This window comes from Leptodactylus fuscus, chromosome 1, assembly GCF_031893055.1.
Source record: "Leptodactylus fuscus isolate aLepFus1 chromosome 1, aLepFus1.hap2, whole genome shotgun sequence".
In the NCBI taxonomy this organism is placed as follows: Eukaryota; Metazoa; Chordata; class Amphibia; order Anura; family Leptodactylidae; genus Leptodactylus; species Leptodactylus fuscus.
Window position 1 is genome coordinate 99,832,605 of NC_134265.1, and position 21,859 is coordinate 99,854,463.

The 21,859-nt window shown below is 41.4% G+C and overlaps 1 long non-coding RNA gene across 2 annotated transcripts in view; it reads left to right on the forward strand.

The window, feature by feature from the left end:
* Window positions 1-21,859, forward strand: part of LOC142203938 (uncharacterized) — a 1,061,686-nt gene that overhangs the window by 214,238 nt on the left and 825,589 nt on the right. Inside the window, exons 2-3 of one of the 2 annotated variants that reach the window (XR_012716126.1) lie at window positions 14,386-14,528; window positions 15,435-15,820. This is a non-coding gene — a long non-coding RNA (uncharacterized LOC142203938). Of the gene's footprint in view, window positions 1-14,385; window positions 14,529-15,434; window positions 15,821-21,859 lie in introns of those variants that run through there. The other variant, XR_012716128.1, reaches the window with a different exon arrangement.

Genomic DNA, 21,859 nt, shown 5'->3' on the forward strand with positions numbered 1-21,859 from the left:
GCAGCAGAGACTCTTGATGGAGTACCATCTCCTAAACCCAAGGGTTCCTCAGAGTCAGCTCCCGCAGTTTCTGCACCATGAGTGGCCATGGATGGCAGACTTATGCGAGATCTTGCGTGTCTTTGAGGAGTCAACCATGCACACACACATGACAGTTAAGGGTGAGGGCTTTTGGATTTCCCATTTCCTATTCCACCTGTGGTTGTCATGGGCAATGTGATTTAAAAAGGTGCTTGTTAAGGTTTCATTAGAGTAAAATTTGTGTTTCTGTCCATACAATTGGGGAGTAAAGAAGGTTTCCATGTATTTTCCAACTTTGACAGAGGTTTTTTTGAGTGTGGAAAGTGTGTAGTTGATAGGCTGTGATAGTGGGGTAAAACTGTGACTTGGGCTTGTTAGATGCCCCCAGGCATGCTTCCCCTGCTGTCCCAGTTGCATTGCAGAGGTGTTATCATCATGTTACTGAGGTGTCATAGTGGACTTGGTGACCCTTCTGAGTCGAATGGTGAGTTCCCCTGAAACAAAAATTTTTTCCCCATAGACAATAATGGGGTTCGATATTCGATTGACTAGTCGAATATTGAGCAGCTATTTGAAACGAGTAACGAATATCAAATATTTTACTGTTCTCTCATCTCTACTACCTAGTAGTGGCTCTGTACAGTTCCGTATAATACTAGGCAGGGGCACAGGTGGCACCTCATGGAATAAACTGGGAGACATTTTTCTAATTGGCTGTTACTATTACTAATAATACCAATAATATCACTACTATTGTACTGTAGCAATAAGTAGTGGCTATTTTTTCCACACTTCTATTCAGGTCAGATCCGCTACCGCCTCTTGGCAGTGCTGCACGATATGTCACAATGCTGAAGGATGCCAGAACACTACATCCAGCATCCTGACATTCTTCAACATCATCTACAGCATACCCTGGAAGTGGCAGTGTAGCAAGCCTGCACAGGAGGTTTTGTAAAAAGTAACGGCTGCCACATGTTGCAATAGTACAATAAGTAACAGATCATTAAAAAAAAGAATGCTTTCCTTAGTCATATACTGTTGGAAGTTCATAAAAAAAAGTGGTCATATCCTGTGGGAGAGGCAAAATCAGGTGTTCAGATACTGTTGGGGGAGGGGGGGGAAGGGGTGCCATATACTGTGTGGGAGCCAAGAGATGGGATCATATAGTGGGGGATAAAAAAAAAGGGTTTCATATACTGTGGGGTTCAAAAAAGGGGGCCATATACTGTGTGAGGGGGAAAAAGGGGATCATATATTGTGGGTCATTAAAAAAAAGGGGTTATACACTGACAAACAAGAAGGTAACAATGTTTTCCATAGTTCACCTCAGGCAGCAGAGAGGCTGGGTTCATTACGAGAAGACATCCCTGAGGATGGGAACCTGCGCAGTATGGTACACTACAGCCCATGAGTATGACTATTTGCTATTATTTGCTTGTTGTTTGCCCACCTCCCTGAGCCTCTGCTTATTATAATCTGGCTTTTTAAGAAACCCCAGAATGTAATAAAACTTATGGTTTGGACCAGAAATGAAACTCAGTTGAAACTTCCTAATATTTGCAAGACAAAATTCACAAGGCTCACCTAACACTTATAGTACTATAGGTTGTGGACTACTTTCTTCTTGTACCAGGATGTGCTTCTTATGCAGACCTGGGCAATGTCTGGCCCGGGGGCCACATCCGGCCCTCTGACTGCTTCTATGTGGCCCGCATAGCTAGTGGAAGTTTTTTCTAGGACCTGTGATGATGTCATCACAGCCTATCACCAGGATAGGTTATGGCTCGTTAGTGGGCGGAGCCTCACGGGACTGTGTGCTTTCTGCAAGCTGCCGGCAATGGAGGCTACTGGATGATAAAGAGAGAAGAGACAGCATGTGTGAACAAGAGGGGGGAACTAGGGGCAGATGTAATGGGGCAGTTAAACTGAATGCACATGGAGGGGGGACATTAAACTGGGGAACCTGAAGGAGGATATTAAACTGTTGGGGGTAGCTGGAGGGGGACATGTCTGCCTCTAGTTGCCACCAGTTTATTGTCCCCCACCAGCTGCCCCATTTTAATGTCCCCTCTAGTTTCTGCTAGTTTATACTGGGGCACCAGGAGAAGGACTTAATACTGTGGGACATTTGGAGGGAAACGTTATAATGTGTGTGGGGGGTGTATAATGTTTGGGTAACTGTAGGAGGATTTTACTTTGTGGGGCACATGGAAAAATGATTGAGAATGGGCGGAGTCAGTGGAGAAGTGGGTGGAGCTAAATTTGCATCTGCGCACATGGCCCTCTAGAACCGTTACTATTTCTCATGTGGCCCCATGGGAAAATTAATTGCCCACCCCTGTTCTTATGGATATCAGGTGGCGGCAACTGCATTTTATTTTCTGGTAGACGGTGTGTACTGTATAGGACCCTGAAGAAGTTATTTTCAGCTTCCAGCAATTCTTTTTAACAATTACAGTACATGTAAGAACCTTCCTTATCTGTATTAGTTAGCTGCTTAATTTTCTTTTAATTTAATTTTTTCATATTTTGGGTGACTTTTTCTAGTTTTGGAACTTCTAGTTTTACATTGAGCTATGGTCTCAAGTTACAATGTTTTCAAATGTTGTCCCAATGTGAACTTATATTAACAAAAGGTTATCTTTTAACATGGCACAGAGACAAAAGATGGTCACATCTCTGACCAATCTCATGGTTTGGTTTATAGGAAATCTGACACCTTCTGACACAAGCAAATGTACATTAAAATCAATTGTATTAGGATTACAATGCCATTTAAAGGGTTGCATAATTTTGTTATTTGCCATATTAGATGTGACTCTGGGACAGTCCCACATTTCAGGGGCTGTCCCACTAAGGGCCACTCCTACTTGGCCCCTACCTATTGGTTTATTGCAACAGGTAGTGGCTGACAACCGAGCCGCCGTGCCAAGCAGAGCCAAAACTGTACAGGATGTGATACCTGAGTATATTGACTATGAACTATGGAAGATGGTGATTTTATTATGTGCTGCCCTTTTCATGTTACCACAAAAGCGCTAAAGATTGCTGAACTGTTACTACATGTTGTGCCAGGGGTACAATCAGCTATGTATCTCCTTGTCATAGGGAAACTTCCCAATACCAATATGACTACTGAGTAAGGTTGAGGCTGAAAGACAAACAGTTCCTATTGTTTAGTTATTAAGAAAAAATCCTTTAATCCATTGAAAGTGTCTGAAAGAATGAATTGTAAGAGAAACACATCTCAGATGTTGGCTCGTCTCTTGTTATAATTGATGCCATTGCAATATTTCCCTGTAGGACATAATAAACTGGTTTCTCAAGTGACATTTATATACTTTCATGCAGCCTATAATACCATGAAAAAGATTTACCGAGAAAGGCAGCAGCTACTGCAGATATATCAGACATTTACAAAATCAGCGTTTTCAAGTAAACTCATTCTAGTTAAATGTGCCATTTTTGGAAAATTACATTACAAGAGTCCCATTATATTGCTATATAGCTACAGTTTTATCAAAGATACAAAGACGGATTGTAAATGTTAAACAATCAAAATGATACATATTTAGGCCATTTGCTACAAAGTATACTAAAGAGGATGTGTCAGCAATCTTGTCTTGACTTGTCTGTTTTTCAGTAAATACCATACTTGTACTCCTCAAATAGCATTTGTATGTCAAGGGTTTTTAGAGCCTTGTGTTATACTGTTATTTTATTATTCCTCCTCTGCAAAATAAGGAAATCTGAGCATTACCATTCTCCTTGTCAATGTACCATGTGTCTATATGATGTGACACTGTCACACAGACCTTATTGAGGAGGGGAATACTATCACCCAGCTGTCAATGTATTCATATATTTTCCCAGGAAGAATAACAGGAGGAATGACACAATGCAGGCTTCTAATAAAATGCCTACTTATAAAGCACCTCAACTACCAAAATACCCTTCATCACGTAACAATAAACACTTACAATAATGATAAAAAATAGAAACATAACTAGAGATGAGCAAACTTTGAAAAAATTCGATTCGCCGAATTTTCCGTAATAATTTGATTTGACTCAAATTAATTTGTGGCGAATTGCGTTAAGCCCTTCCCGACATCCGCCCTAATAGTACGTCGCTGCTGGGAAGGACTTCCCACAAACCACGGCGGAAGCATGGTGTGCACACAGAAACCAATCTCACCAAAGGGTGAATTCATGATAGTGGTGGTTACGGGCGCTGCAGCGATAACTGTGATACTTGAAAGGGATACAGCTTTAGTATCCACAACTGCAATTATCAAGAATATGGTGAGTGAGCAGCGGAGCGCCCTGCATGTAAACAATACTGGGACAGTGTTATGTGCTCCACAGCATGCCTCCACACAATATTATGTGCTCCACAGCGCCACCCTTGCCACACAGCATTATACACTCCACAGTGGCCCCACACATAGCATTATGTGCTCAATATTGGCCCACTCCCACACCATTATGTGCTCCACAGTGGCCCCACAGAGTTTTAAATGCCCACAGTGGCCCCCCACAGAGTATTATGAGCTCCCAAGAGACCCCCATCTAGAACTGTTACTATTTTTATACTTTGGGGTCTCCTCGGACACTAGAGTATAATAAGTACTAGAGTACTATAGAGTATAATGAGTGTGCAGAGTATATATTTACAGGCCATTTCTCAACACAGTTGTGTAAAAAAATCAAGAATTCTTAGCCACCAATCTCTGTAGTTACCAGTTATTCACACTCTTATTTTAAAGGTGTTTAATAGTGGGGAAACAAATAAGGGGCAAATTAGCCATTGTGTGCACAGTGTACAAATACAGGCCATATCTTAATACAGTCGTGGCAAAAATCAAGAATTCTTAGCGACCAATCTCTAGTTAGCAGCTATTCTCTTATTTAAAAGTGTTCATTAGTGGGGAAAAAGACAAGGGGCATATTCGCTGTTCTCTTCCAAGTCTAAAATTACAGGCTATTTTGCAGTACATTACTGCCAAAAAAGACATAATTCTTATCCAGTATTCTCTGCCTTTTATCACGCTTTTTTAAATGTGTTCTTTTCGGGAAAGAAATAAGGGGCTTATTCGCCATTCTCTTCAAAGTAGAAAATTACAGGCCTTTTTGCCCTGTAAAAATTTCTTGTATTAATTAATAATATGTCAGACAGAGAAGCAGAAGGCCATGCATGGGGGAGGGCCACAGGCCTAAATGTTTCTGGTGCAGGCACAGGTCACAGCAGAGTAAGGGGCCTTGGCAGCACGGGTCACTAACAGAGGCCAGAGCTCCTAATGTGAAGTAGCGGTTGTGTCTTGACAAGCAACCCAATTGTTGTAGACTGGTTGACTTGGTCATTCACTTCATCCCAAGTCACATCAAACGCCTCCAGCCAGCAGTCGGTGGTTTCATCAGACACACCCCTTAGTTGGCATGGCCTGGGTGCAGACCCTGTACCCTCACATGTCCTCAGCTTGCCTCTGTCTTTGTTTGTTCCCTCAGCTAATGAAATACTCTATGCTGTGGGCTCAGAACCACTATACAGTGAGGAAGACCTACTACAGGACAGTAAGCAGCTAGTGCCCAGCCAAAATCAGGAGGAGACATCTGCTGCTTCCTCCAATAGGTGAGCAAGTAACCATGAGGGGAATGGGGTGGCAGCTGGGGTTGCGAGCTGTCAAACTCCTGCCTCAGAGACCATTGAGGACATCAGTGACCTGCAGACATTAGTGGAAGATGATGTAGCCGATCGCAATTGGGATCCAGTTGATGAAGCATCTTCATCCTCATCGGGAAAAGTGGGTGGCTACATAAACATAAGGCTCCTGCAACCTCCACACTCTGCCACTGGGTCACTGTATGGCCTCCTCATTCTACTGCTGCCTCGTCACGCTACATCAATTAAAAGAATCCTAACTAGAGATGAGCGAACACTAAAATGTCCGAGGTTCGAAATCCGATTCGAATAGCCGCACACTGTTCGACTGTTAAACAGATTTCAAACCCCATTATAGTCTATGGGGGGAAATGCTCGTTTCAGGGGTAGGCAACATTTGATAAAATCATACTTACCAAGTCCACGAGTGACGGTCGGGCTGGATTCTGCTTGAAGTCTTCTCCCGGCGCAGGGTCCCCGCATCCTCTTCCGGGTGGAATTCACTTTGCCCAGGCCCGACGCCTGAGCAAAGCCGACTGCGCATGCGCGTGCATGCCCGTGCATGCGCAGTCAGCTCTGCCTAGGCCGGATGCCTAGGCAGAGTGAATTCCACCCGGAAGAAGACGCGGGGATGCAGCGCGGAGAAGACTTCGGAAAGGTAAGTGAAGAACCAGCGTTGATTGGCAGAATGTATAGCATTCTGCCAATCAACACTGGTTCTGCATCAAATCTTAAACTTCGAACAGCAAGTAGTGTTCGACCGAGTACGAGTATTTCGAATACCGTAGTATTCGATCGAACACCTACTCGATCGAACACTACTCGCTCATCTCTAATCCTAACTAAAAACAGGTGATATAAAGGCAAGGTCACGGTGTCACTCATATGCAAGACAAAAGGTTCTAAGAGTGAAGCCTGTCATGTTCGTGTCATACTCACTCACTTTATGGCTTGACTACCACAGCAGACTCCCCGTGTTACTGCAAGGCACAGTGTTCTACATTACTATACAGGCTCTCTGCAGCCAGGAAATAGCTATTTTTTTTAATGTTACTCATCGCAAATCAGTTTGGAAAGAATCAAGTCTTTTTGGGAAATCCGGAGAAGCAGCCAAATCAAATTTTCCAAAACTTCGCTCATCTCTAGCCATGATCTCCATTACCACATTTTTAAAGATTCTAGGAGCTGATGAAATCCCAAAGGCAAGGCAGTGAAACTGGTGATGATGGATTACAGAGTATCTTAAACTCAAACCTTAAATATTTTTGTAAGGATGGGTGCATTGGCACATGATGGTATCCGTCCTTGAGGTCTATTGAACACATGTGCTTTATCCCGTTTAGTGGTATAATGGATTTTATTGATTCCATTTAGAAACTCAAGTATTGAAGCCATTTGGTGAGATCTTTTAAGTTGAAAGTGTTTCTGAAAGAACCATTCATTTTAACCCCTTAACGCTAAATCACGTACCTGTACGTCAGGGAATGTGGTTAGTTCCCGCATTCCCACGTACCTGTACGTGATAGAGATCAGAAGCAGAGCCCGTGCGATCTCCACGGGAGGCTGGCTGTATCTGACAGCCAGGCTTCCCCTGTAGCAGCAGGGACGGTGATTGCACCGACCCCCGCTGTTTAACCCTTAAGGTGCCATGATCCATAGTGATCATGGCACCCTAGGGGTTTGGCCGGGCTATAAATCATGTTGACGGCAGCATCAGGAGTCTGTGTTAGCTGTAATTTACAGCTACACGCTGCTCCTTAATCCCTCCCCCCATCGGAGCGAGCTCCGATGGGGGGAGGGTTAACCCCTTGGATGCCAGGACGAGGGGAAGCTAGTCTATGCATCTGCATAGCTAGCTTCCTCTATAGACTGCAATACACGTGTATTGCAGTCTGTAGTTAGTATAGAACCAGTGATCCTCTCTGATCACTGGTTCTAGTGTGCTTGCAGCACAAATAAAACAATGTAAAAAAGTTTTTTAAAAAAAATAAAGTGTAAAACAAAAAAAAAAACAAACAGTTACATTTCTTGTAAATCTGGAAAATCGCTGTTACACTTGTAAGCCTTATAACGTCCAAAATAAAATTAAAATACAATCAAAAGATGATGCCGATATAAAGCAGAGATATGGGAGATAATATTTATTACTGTATTTGGGTGGTATAACTATCTGCCTGAAAAACAGAGAATTTCACATTTTGAAAATTGTAATTTTTTCCAAATTTCCATCAAATTTCCTATTTTTTTAATAAGTAAATACAAAAAAATGTGTTATGAGAAAATAATCCCAAAATCACTTGTGTAAATTAAAGCGTCTCAAAATTATTGCCATTTAAAGTGACACATGTCAATTTTGAAAAAATAGGCCTGGTCCTTAACATACATTTGGGCTGTGTCCTTAAGGGGTTAAAAATCAGAAATAGTCTGTAATAGTGGCCCTAATGATCTTTCTGGTACAGGTGTGATGGCATTTACATCTAGTAGCCTTTGTACATCCAAAAGTGGGGCTTGTTGTAGGCTCTGAGACTGAAAGGAGGTGAGTACGTATTTTTCTGGCAGAAGGCTGATAAATTCCATTTTGTACCCTTTTTTCAGGGTATTACTAATTCAAGGATTTGATGTAATTTGTGGCCATTGGGTGAAAAATGTTGCAAACCTTTCCCCTACCGAGTTGGCGCCATTGTTTGTTCAAAGAACCAGGGTTGTTGGGATTAAGCAGAAATCCCATGCCTTTTCCATCTTTTTGATTACTCCAGTGCCTTGTCTTCCCCTTATCCCTATAGACGGAAGAAGTGGAAGAGGAAAACTGGCAATTTTTCCAAATATACTGTTTTCTAATTTCTTTCCATGGCAAAATGGTTCTTTTTATCCCCTGCTTTTTCCAAGATATTATCAAGGACAGGTTCAAAAAGAAAACCTCTCGTAAATGAGAAGCTACATAGCCTATTTTTACAACCAGTATCTCCTTACCACATTTATAGCCATTGTCTCAGTCTCAAGCTCAAATAACAGCAAAGCTATGCCCTCACTCACCCTCACCCTATTGATTTCTTTCACTAATCTTCCTGTGTAATTAATTTAATCTGACTACATTCTGCTATTTTATTACTTGCAAGCTTTTCAGATATGCGCTCTGTATGATGCAGTGTGATGCATCACAGATCCTTTACTATCTCCAACATTACTGTAATGCTTGCAGCACCTTATATAGTGTATATGACATCAGTACTGTAAGTTGTCCACCAACCACTATCTATTGCCTAAGAGGCTGTCAGCTGATGTCAGGTGGTGCTAGAACATTACAGCCAGAGTTACACACATGGAAGTGTCAGGGGTCAGGGATCCGCGCTCCAAAGGTCGTGGGAAAAGAAATAGCCAAGAATTGGCTTGGTTGAAAGGAATTTAATGAAGATAAAAAAACAGTAGGCACAACGCGTTTCGGATTATCCAGAATCCTTTTTCAAGTGCGCAATTCAGTAAATTATTTTTCAGGAGAAGCAGGAGGAAAACGAACTGTGCTCCCTTCCCCTCCTTCAGCTGCTCAGATTGAAGCTTTGGGTGTGACTCCGTTACACACATGAGACGCTTCTGTTTTGCTCAAACGTGGCATGACCATTTTAGTTTTTCTGAGACCAATCTATTATTAAAAACAGAGCAATTTGGAATATTCTGGTCAAACCAAGTTTTTGGCAAAGCGGATCGCCCATTTCTATGAATGACATGAATGACTTATCCTTAGTAATCTAAGGATGTAAGTCACTAATATTAGGTCGTAGATAGTTCCTTTAAATATATCCTCCACGTCCAATTTCTCTAAATTATAAGCCTATCACCATTCTCTTTGGTAATCTGAAACCCCCTTGGGTTTGGCTGGATCAGCTGAGAGGAATGGAGTGTCTCAAGACTATCAAAGCACAGATTAGTCTAAGAAGTGTGCGATCATTTTACAAACGTAAAGAGCGGACTGGGATTTGGAGGAATTGCACCAGGGAAATTAAAAAGGAAGGCATCAAATATTCTAAGTTTACATTATGCATTATCGTGACCTGGAGGGTTCACTTAAACATTCTTTTTTCTCTAAAAAGACACCTTTTTTTATTATAGATTTTGCTTTACGGCTGCAAATTCTACTCTATTTTATTATGTTCAATGTTATATAGTACATATTCTTTCTCTAGAATTGTTTTCCTCTTAGTCACAACTTCTTTTTTTTATTATATCCCCCCGCCATCTTTTCTACCTACTTTTAATTATTGTCATAAAATAATTGTTGTTTATCCTTGTCAAAGTAAACTCCTGTTTCAGCCTTGTTTATCTGTACACAATATACCCATGGTTACTGTTCACTCAACCCGTGGATTATGTGTTCTGATGGAAATGTTAATATTATGAATGTGATAGGAAAAAATAAGCCTATAGATTAATTACTGAGAACTAAGGAAAAACAGGGATACTTAATGGCCATAGTGAGAAGGTGTGAGTTACTGTAAATGAACACTTGACACTAAGAACTGTAACTCCAGGAACCTAAGCATTATACCACTAGACACCAAAGACTGGGGTACTAATAAGACATTAGGGGCCCGGTGACAGCCGCTACCGCTGCTATCATTATACTCGGGGGTCTTTTCGGACCCCCGAATATAATGATTGGCGGACCGGGAGAGGTAAGAAACATAAAAAACACTGTTACTTACCTCTCCATGATCCTGCCAGGCTTCCTTTCTGAGGTCTCTGACGTCACATGAACCCAGCCTGTGTCCCGGGTCATGTGATGTCCGACGTCATTGTACAAGGACAGCAGCGGAGAAGGCAGCGGAGAAGACCGCGTAGGAGCCGGAGGACAGGTAAGTAACAGTAGTTTTTTATGTTTTTATTCCCCCGGGTCTCCAATTATTATACTCTGGGGTCTGAAAATAATAATTGTTTATGGGTGTCCACAGTTGGACATAATACTGTGTGCAGGGGACACTATTGGGGATAATACTGTGTGCAGGGGGCCACTATGGGGGATAATACTGTGTGCAGGGGCCACTATGGGGGATAATACTGTGTGCAGGGGCAACTATGGGGGATAATACTGTTTGCAGGGGACACTATGGGACATAATACTGTTTGCAGGGGCCACTATGGGACATAATACTGTGTGCAGGAGCCACTATGGGACATAATACTGTGTGCAGGGGCCACTATGGGACATAATACTGTGTGCAGGGGCCACTATGGGACATAATACTGTGTGCAGGGGCCACTAAGGGACATAATACTGTGTGCAGGGGCCACTATGGGGGATAATACTGTATGCAGGGGCCACTATGGGGGATAATACTGTGTACAGGGGCCACTATAGGGGATAATTCAACGCGCAGAAATGCATAGGAGGGGTTCGGTGGAGGTCTTCAGTGTCGGTCGGGGCCCCATGTCAAAAGTTCGCCACGGGGCCCCGCCATTCCTAGTTACGCCACTGCTCTGAGGTCTAAAGAGACCCCAGTGAAAAATGTGGCACCCATTTTAGTTCACTTAGGGAGCGTTCGCACTACCGTCATTGTCCGACAGGTAGTGTCCGCTGCTAGTGTCCGTTCAAAATCTTGCACGGACATTAGCAGCGGACACTAGCTGTGTCCGTGACACTTTTCATTCATTTAAATGGCGATCGGGTGTGTTTTTTTGCACTCCGTGCCTGTCCTTAAGTGTCCGTTTGTAAAGATGTCCGACTTTTCAAGCGGACAGAAAAAACCTACATGTCGGGTTTTGCTGTCCGCTTGAAAAGTCAAACATCTTTACAAACGGACAGTGAAGGACAGGCACGGAGTGCAAAAGAACGCACCCGATCGCCATTCAAATGAATGAAAAGTGTCACGGACACAGCTAGTGTCGGCTGCTAATGTCTGCGTGAGATTTTGAACGGACACTAGCAGTGGACACTACCTGTCGGACAATGACGGTAGTATGAACGCCCCCTAAGACAAATCTCTATATGTTTGGATTCATAAGAAAAAACTATTTTGAATATAGGGGTTAAATCCAGCTCGGTACAAACTAATTCACCCATCCCTAGTACTAAATCACTGGGTACTAGCAATTAAGACATGAAATTAATAGATCTATACTTTCTTTGTCCAAGTGTCCTCTGGCTAAACGGTAAGAAATATTACCATATTCAATCAAAGAAAGTCTACCACCACCAAAATCACTTCCAACCACTTATATGCTGTGCTAGTGTCATTAGTGAACATCTTATTTATGTTATAGTGCAATTTCTCTGCAAAGAAAATCAACTTTAATTTATATTCAAATACGTTGTTTGGTGTACCTGGGTGTTAGGACTGTGCAGCAGGTGCGGGCCATGGTATCAGGGTCACAGCCTGTTTCGCTGTAACTGTTCAGTCCAGCATGCATGGGGTTAATTCCCTTGCAGCCGATGGGCGTGGTCGGTCTGCTGACTGATACTGGTGTCAGCCTATCAGCATCTGGCTTGAGCACCTGGGCTGCACCTGGGCTGGCTGATCAGTCCCGCCGTCCCTCCATAGGCTGGTTTGGACACCTGTCGCTCTAGCTTCAAACCACAATTGCATTTTGTGCATGTCTGTGCAATACATTAGTTTTGCCTTAGCCAGATAGGGCTTAGTTATAATTGTTGCCCTAGAATTGCCCAGGGAACTCCCACTTTAGCTAGTCTTGAAACTCAATGTCATATGTGCTGCGGCTCTGTGTGTGGCCCAGCACTGTTATATGTTTTTGTCTGTGTCCTATGTGTTGTGGAAGTGTGTCTCGCTTCCAAAATTGCAGCTAGTTGATTAGGACCCTATTCACACTCTGTCAGCTTCTTGGCTGTGAAAGGAGTGGTTGAAGGTGGTGCGGCCCAGTAAGCTACTGGGAGCACAGTCATAGTTAGTACTTTGTGTTTGTCTTGCAGTGGGTTAACTGCAAGACTTTTGTATTCAGTTGCAGCTGCTCTGTCCGGCAGAGAACTTATATATTTACTTTCTGTTGTACCCTGCTAGCCTAGTTGCCCGGCAGTGACATTAACTGTCGGGCTTTGTTCACACCAGGGTGCTCTGTGGTTCAGAGCCCAGTGGGCTCCACAGGTTGTTTATTTATTTATTTTTTAAATATAACCTGCTAATCATAACACTGGGATGCTGCCAGTTTTTGTTACCCAGCGATGTCCCCCAGCATATTTATAAACAGGTCCAGGTGTGTACAAACCACAGGTGAAAATAGGTGCTCCAGAAGATGCAGCCATGTATTTACCTATAGATGCAAGATTGAACTTTAACGCAAAAAAAGTATGTTTACTACTCCACAAATGACTCCTACAACAGTATATCTGTGGTTTATACAAGTGGTGGTAGATTCCATTAAAATAAAATTTGGTTTATAGTTTGCTAAAAATTCAGTATGTTGTCCTAGATATGTAGAAATAACAATTTGCTATTCTCCCATAGAATAAGTCCTAAAATGTAGATCCATAATTGGGGTCCCTAAATAAGTAAGCAGTCTTGAAAATAATGCTGTGTTTTATACAACTAGTAGAATGCTGCTCATGGAAAATATGTTAAATTGTTGGTTATGCTAAAGTAAAATTTTCAGTGTCACAGTAAAATTGCCATTCTCAGAGCTACAGTAAATCTTTTTTTCCACTTTAATTTTTTATTATTTTGGCATTTTACTAATTTCTCGTAACATTGATGTGAACAACTTTTTTTTTTTTTCATTTCAACATTTTTATTGATTTTACATATTCAATACATATTATTTTGAACTATTTTTTATCAAACATTAAAATGTATGCACCTTACACAAACATATAAAACATTTACACCAGTGGTGTAACTACTGGGGCAGCAGCTGCCACAGGGCCCGGGACATTAGGGGACTAGTGACAGTCACTACTGCTGCATTTTTTTTTTTTTTTTTAATAGGCCGTTACTGTCTGGAGTTACTCCAGATGGTAACAGGCCCTATCTACTTACCTATCCTGGCAGCGGTCGGGATCGGTAAGTGACACCGTTGGCCCCACAAACACTATTATTATACTCAAGGGACTGAAAAGACCCCTGAGTATAATGACCAGAGACCCAGGAGAGGGACGAGAATATAAAAACACTGTGTTACTTATCTCTCCGGGCAGACTTTGGTCCTACTTGTGTGACGTCCCTGACTTCACATGACTGGAGGCCTGTGTCCTTTGCGTTGCGATGCAGGCCCCTAGGTCACGTGATTTGTGTGATCCATGTGTATGTATGCGTGTGTGTGCATGCACATGTGTGGTCCGTGTATATGAGTGTGTGTGCGTGCGTGCGCACGTATATGTGTGCATGCGTGTGATTTATGTGTATGTATGAATGTGTGAATGCATGTGTGTGGTCCATGTGTATGTATGTGTGTGTGTATTTGTGTGTGTGTGTGCACATGTGTGATCCATGTGTATGTATGCATGTGTATGCAGGTGTGTGGTCCGTGTGTATTTATGCGTGTATGTGCGCATGTGATCCATGTGTTTCTGCGTGCACAGAGCAAGTGTCCATGCATGCGGTAGTTGTGTGTGAGTACGCATGTGTTCTGTTCATCCGTGTGTGTAGTGTGCATCCATTTGAGTGTGTGTGTGGTCCGTGCATGTGTGTGTGGTCTGTATGTATGTGTGTGTGTGGTATTTATAGGGGGTGTTGTGATATTTATGGGGTGGTGTTGTGATAGTTATAGGGTGGTGTTGTGTGTGTCTAGAGTGGTCTGGTGTTTGTGTGGTGTGTTGTGGCATTTGTGTGGTGTTGTATGTGTGGGTTGGTGTATGTGTGCTGTCTGTGTGATGTTTATTTGGTGTTTGTGTGTTATGTGTGGTGGTGCGGCTCCTTTAGCAGCGACTCTTTGGCGCCGTCACTATAATCCGTCCCTGTCAGTCACAACTGTTGTTTTCCCTTCAGTGCTTTCACATTTCCTCATTATATGCATAGGGCCTAAATTTAGGGGCCCCAATCTTATGATGGGGCAACGCTAGCGAGATATAACATGCGCAGTATTCTGCTCCTGTGGATGGAGAGGGGGCATGCCAAATTTCATCCAAATCGGTCGAGATTTTTTTTCCACTTTACATTTTTATTATTTTGGCATTTTACTAATTTGTCGTAACATTGATGTGGACAACAACTTTTTTTTCATTTCAACATTTTTATTGATTTTGCATATTCAATACATATTATGTAGTATAAACTATTACAACTGTTTTTTGAACTAGTTTTTGTCAAAAATTAAAATTTATGCACCTTACGCAAATATATAAAACCTGTACACCCAATTAACAACTTAGTACAGTGACGGCGAACCTTTTAGAGACTGAGTGCCCAAACTGCAACCCAATACCCACTAAATTATCGTGAAGAGCCAACACATATTGTGGACAGTCACAGACCCACAAATTACAGTGATGTGAATGGGGCTTTACAGAGCTTTTAATAATACAAACAACTTTGTACTGAAATGTAAAGGTCTGTGCATTTAGTACTTTGAATAATTAATATTCACTATTTACATCGCACATGATCTGTTTTATAGTGACCGTGCAATGTTATTACATCTTGTATTAATATCACGTCTGCTATAAAACAGACACTGTGTGATATAAATAGTGAGGGGACAGTATTATATGCTCCACAGCGTGTGTGTGTGCATGTGTGTGTGGTGTGCATGTGGTATTTATGGGGTGGTGATGTGGTATTTGTGTGGTGTTTTTTTTTTTTGTGTGTGTCTAGAGTGGTCTGGTGTTTTTGTGGTGTGTTGTGGTATTTGTGTGGTGTTGTGCTTGTGGGTTGGTGTATGTGTGCTGTCTGTGTGATGCTCATATGGTATTTGTGAAATGTTTGTGTGTTGTGTGTGGTGGTGCGGCCCCTTTAGCAGAGACTCTTTGGTGCCGTCGCTATAATCCGTCCCTGTCAGTCACATCTGTTGTTTTCCCCTCAGCACTTTCACATTTCCCCATTATATGTATAGGGACTAAATTCGGGCGCCCCAATCTCATGACGAGGGGATGCTAGGGAGATGTAACGTGCGCAGTATTCTGCTCCTGTGGGTGGAGAGGGGGCGTGTCAAATTTCACCCAAATCGGGCGAGAACTGTGGATTTGTATAGAGCAGACTACTACAGGATAGTTTTATATATATAGATTGACATTATTTGAGCCAATACAGATATACATCTATAGTCTCCATGAACTTCTAAATAAGAATCAATATTATTCCCATAGTCAGCAACAGACTCAAAAATATTGTATGTAGGTATTTTTCACATAATTGAATAAAAAAGTCATCTTTGATGGTTTCTTTATAAGCGTTCTGTGGGCCATCTTTTATAAGGTACATGAATTTTCCATGCTACTTATGCACTGTAATTCCATAGAGTGGATCATTTTCAAAGTGATTTTTCTGTGTTTTTCACTCCTCTCCAATAAGCTTGTGTGCTTAAACACTTCATGTGCTATTTGCATTTCAGACGACTTTTAAAGAAGCATATGGAATAAACAGTAGGCTCATCTTATTTGTGCTTGTTCCTTACTAACCATAACTATTTCATGATGCTAATATAAAATGATGAAAAACAATGACAGGTGTGCCATATGCTATTTGCGGTTCACACTTGTTCACTTTTTATTAACTGGCTTTGTTTATGAAGAAATGTAAGAAGAAAATATTCTCAATTCCTTAACATTTTATATCTGCATTTGATGAAAAGGAGCCATCACTAGAAACCAGTAAATCAACCCAGCCCTATAGATTAGGGTCACCTGAATCAAATGGTGCTTTCCCCTTGTGAATATTTGGTGCCTCTGTAGCCAAGATATCACATTTTTGTCAATATACAAATGAGCCTTTTGGATCAACAAGGGAATTGTTGTTGCTCCAAATAGGTAAGCAGCACCCCCCTCATTGCTCCAAAGAACTCATTTGCATATTGACAAAAAACACAATATCTTGGGAACAGAGACACCAATTTACAGAGAAAACCGCCTTCTATCCGCAAGGATGGGTTGATATGCTGGTTTATGGTGACAGACTCCTTTTAAAGGGACAATATTCTAACCTTATTTTCTTGGAATACTTAAAGAGTAATCGTCATTTCATTTGGTTTATGAGATTACTTAAATTATGAAGATTTTAGCAATTTTCCTCTCTGTATGTTGCATCAGTAGATTGTATTCTTCTTTGTACTAGTGGGTGGAAAATAGTACCATACACTGCCCAAAGTGAGCAGAGGAGAAATCTGCCCTATAGCGAACTCTCGCTTATTCTGAAACAGCCCTGGGATCATACAGGACATGTATAGTGAAGTACTGAAGCGTAATGAAGTGAAAACAGTGCTCTGGTTGTGATAGAAAATTTCTTTCCATCTCCAACATCAGTCTAACCTTGTGTTTCTTCTCTTTATCGCCTGCATTTTCTGCTCTCTTCTCCCCCTCCCCTCTCCATTGACTTGTACAGATTAAGTAATTTGAGTCATGTGACCTACAGTTAATTTGAGAAGGGATAGTGCAATGATTTTCACAGTAGAAGTTATTTCAGCAGATGGAAGGGTAAAGTACAGTATATGTACCACATGCAGAATGCAGAAGGAGAAATATGCAATTCTCTTCACTACGTAGAAATTTTGCCCCAAAAAGATGGTACATGTGTAGTTATCTACCTTTACCTTTACAATTTGACTCCAATTAAAAACAAAACAATCCAATTCAATATCTCATTATGCTAATAAATCCATTGACAGACTGCAATTCAGAGGAAATTCTGTCAAAGACATGTATGGGATATAGGCAGGAGATGCTAGGGGGCTGAATTCCAAGTGCGCCAACTACCTTATTTGCATAAGACTTCAGAGTTATTTTTCTCAAATCTACAAAAATGAGACAAAGCTGGGTTCATATCTGCACCGTAGTCTCTGTTCGATAACTCATTGCAGAAACCACCAACAATTGGTCTAAGCCCCAATCAGCCCACTTTCAGAAAAAAGTGGTAAGCAGATGCAGAAGGAACACTGTGGCGCATCTTTGGTCAAAAAAAGAGTTATGTGCCAAAGATGTGCCAAATTTATATTCATCCATGTCAGAAAACTGGCATAGATGGGTTAATAAATTCTCTCCAATGCGCACAAGTGACGATAAGCAAGAATAAAAGTAGTCATTTAACTTCAGGTCAGGTCTCGCTCTTGGGGAAGCTCATTTGTTGAGCATACTGGTGCTCCAAGATATTACAGCAACTCAATGATAGTAGTAGTTAGTATAATAGAAATATATCTCATATACCCTCTCTAGTCCACCCACTTTTTACTGGATGTCTCTGCATAGAATAGTGTAGTCTACTGTATACTGTCCTGACACTCCTTTGACATCTGTTCGGTGAATGGAATAGTATATTGTGGGGAAATTAGCTCGGTAGAAGCAGTGGTGCAGGTCCAAACAGTCAAGACAGGGACACAAAGCATGCAGAAAACTGGTTTATTTAGAAAAAAAACATGAAAATAAATAAACCTTGACTTCAGGCACAAAGTGAGAAAAACAAAATACAGCCTTAACTTCAGGTAAAAAACAAAATATAAACCTGCTCGTCTGAGCAACTAACTAAACAGAACAGATAACTTAACTATATGTCTGGATTACTTCCAGCCACGCAGGCAAAACAGGAGCAATATAGTCTCAGGGTTACAGGACAGAACCATACACCTCCTTTCACTTCATGGAACTGCACTGCAATGCAGGAGCTGCAGCCTTTTCTGGCCCAGTAATGAGCCAAAGATCTACACCGGGGCTGAGGCCTACTCCAGATCCGCCCTGGACCACACACATGTCAGAAACCTGGGGCTGATATATCTGGACTCCAGCACTTTGCCTGTCACCTTCTCACAATAGATGGACAATTATACCGGAATTTTTTTCTGGCAAATAAAGTAAATGAAAGATGAAAGTCTCAAACACAATGTGCACAGACGAAAATGTAACACATTTTTCTACACACTGTCACCATTTAGAATAACTCTACATAATGATTTATGTAGATCCCATTTAACTCAATGATACAACAATATACAACAGGTTCCTTCTTGTGGCAACAGAAATATTTTTCTACTTTCTAGAACCTGGAGGGCTTCTCAATAAAGGAGGGCTCCAGAAACAACAGCAAACACACAATTATTTAGCAATATCAGCAAGCTAGCATAAAATTACCAATCTTACGGGGTAGTGACACCTCTGACCTCTATGCAAGTGCTTATTCAGCAAAATTTCCAATTTCAGAAAAAAATATGTCCCTATATTTTCTCCATATATTAATTTATATCACCGGCAGTCAAATTGGCAGAATCTGGGAGAATCTTTATGTGGTCGGAAAATGTCGTTTTAACTCTCCAAGAAATTTTGTCATGTGGGACTATTGCTTTGATGTGCTACATCAAAGTGTCTTGGATTAAATCTATCTTTTTGCCAATTTTCTAGTAACCCTGTAAAATCAATAGCATTCCATCACATCGCCATCTCAACAAATTCATTTTATTTTGCCTGTCGTGTTACGAACCTTAAATCCTCCTCTGAACTAGTAGTAGGAGTTTTATGCAAGAATTTAATAAATGTGACTTTTTCTGCTTCTTTCAATCTGACATATATGACATAGAGATCCTTTGAATGTGAATGAAATTTAACATTAAAATTGAAACATGCAATTTTATCTGCGGTTTTTATACCAAGCTGTTCTAATGGCAGAGAAACCAGAGGGACGTTTTTGTCCTGACATTAATGCATTAGAGCTTTTCTTTAGCATATTAATAAAATAATAAAACTCTCAGGCCTATAAACATATCACATAGGGAAAAGAAGTTACAGCCATGTTCTATTCAAATAAACAATTATATTCCAGATATAATAAAGGGAAATGATTTAGAAAAACATCACTTAGGCCAGGGCCCCTCGTCGCAAAAACACAGCGTTTTGACCATGGCAGAAAGATTGTAGAAAAAAGCGCTGCATTTTACATTACCTGCAAAGTGGATGGGATGCTGTATAACCCTATCAACACGTTGTAGAAAAAATCTGCAGCAGAAAAGCCGCGTTTTCAAAAACATTTGTTCCAGCATGTCAGGTATACCTATGGAAATGCGGACATTTTCCCAATAGGTATAGCTGGAACAGAAAGAAAACTCTTCCTGTGAAAAACACTTTTCTGCAACTTTCTTTTTTGTTTTGCTGCGGCTCACTATCTTGGGTCTTAGCCTCCTTGCACACGACTGTATGAATGGTCAGAGTGCTATCCGGGGTTTTCTGGGATAGCACACTGACCCATCCATTTATATAAGCCTGTACACATGACTGTTCTATTCCTGTCCTATTTTGCAGCCCTGCTTTCCTTTCATTCAAAGAATAGGAGCAGCGGAAGTGCTCGGGTGGCACACAGATGACATCCATGTGTTCCATGTGCACCGCCCTTCCCATTCATTAAAGGGATTCAATCATTAAAATTGCATTTTTTTTCTCCATAACACATAAGAATAGCCTTAAGAAAGGCTATTCTTCCCTTACCTTTAGATGTCTTCTCTGTGCTGCCATTTGGTCGAAATCCCAGTTTTCTTCTGTATGCAAATGAGTTCTCTTGCAGCATTTGTGGCCACTTACACGAGCGTACTGTGCATGCAGTACTGTACAGAGTATACTGAGCATGCTAAATAGCTCTGTACCAGCATCCAGCATGTAAATTATGCCAGTACGGAGCTACTGAGCATGCTCAGTATGCTATGTACTCCGTAGAACTACATAAGCATACTGCACATGTGCAGTACGCTCATGTAAGCGGCCACAAAAAAATGGCTGGGGCATGCGCCCAAGGCCCAATGGCAGAGCCAACTGCGCATGCCTAGAAGTTTGAAGCCCAGCGCCGGAAGAAGACGCGGAGAGAGGCGTTCCAGATGAAGGTAGAAGCATCGCTGGAGATTTTTCTTGCAGCATTGGGACGCCCCAGTGCTGTTTGAGTGCTGGGGACGCCCCCAGGAGAGAAGCTGTGAGAGAACTCATTTGCTTACCAAAGAAAACCGGGATTTCTACCGAACTGTGGTGCGGAGAAGACCTCTAAAGGTAGGAGAAGAATAGCCTTTCTTAAGGTTATTCCCACGTATTAGGGAGAAAAAAATGCCATTTTAATGATAGGATCCCTTTAACGACAGCCAGCTAATACACAGGCTATAGCCTTATGAAGATATTTCTGACATTTGTTTCTTATAATGTCTGTGACATTGATAAAAGACACATACTCTGCAAAGAGTCGAACTGATATTGGTGGGAAGGCAGCAGCTTACCATCCATCTACCCTGTAGATAACACTGCGGGTAAAATGTAATATTAAATGCCCTTCACATAATGACCGTCCATTCACTCATGGCGCAGTCTGGTCCAAATGATTTGCTATTCTTTTGGAATGTCTACCTGATGTGTTCAGTGATGGTGAGTCTCCCCAAGTCTCCCCAACACCAATGTATTATATTTATAGCAGTAAAGTAAAAAGCAGGGTATGCTCATATTGTCTATGCGTTCTTGCTCTCTTTCTTGACCACACCCTGCTCCTTAGCACAACAGTGGTAACTCTTTGTTTGGTGCCCTGTTGCTAGTCAACACAATTTTTTCTCCTAGAAGGATTCTATGATGTCATTATGACTTGCTATATAAAGGTATCTGGGCTTCAGACTGATAAGGTCCAGTACAGGTGGTTCTATAGAGCTACTAAGAAATGTGTTACCACGAGACTGGTCACATTCAGCGGATGTTCTTGAAGGGACTCCATAACAAATATATATATGTAATATGTAGACAATTTTGTAAAATTATTCTTTTTGAGAAATTGCTACTTTTCCTTGATGAAACAGAAAATTGCAATAAGTAATTGAAGGACATCCCCTTTAATAACCTTGCTTTTAGATGCCTAGCATGCATTTTGCACAAATATCTATACTACTTTTCTCTCATTTACATTGTCTCATGCCACAGGCAAGAATTATAATTTGGAACCATTGGATTAGTCTCTTGTGTTACCTTTAACACTGTCTGCATGGCTACATTGGAATACCAAACACAAGTATACAAGAAGCTCCTTCTACACTGAGCTGTTATTTGACTACAATCCTATAAATATAATGGGTTGATGATTGGGGTGTT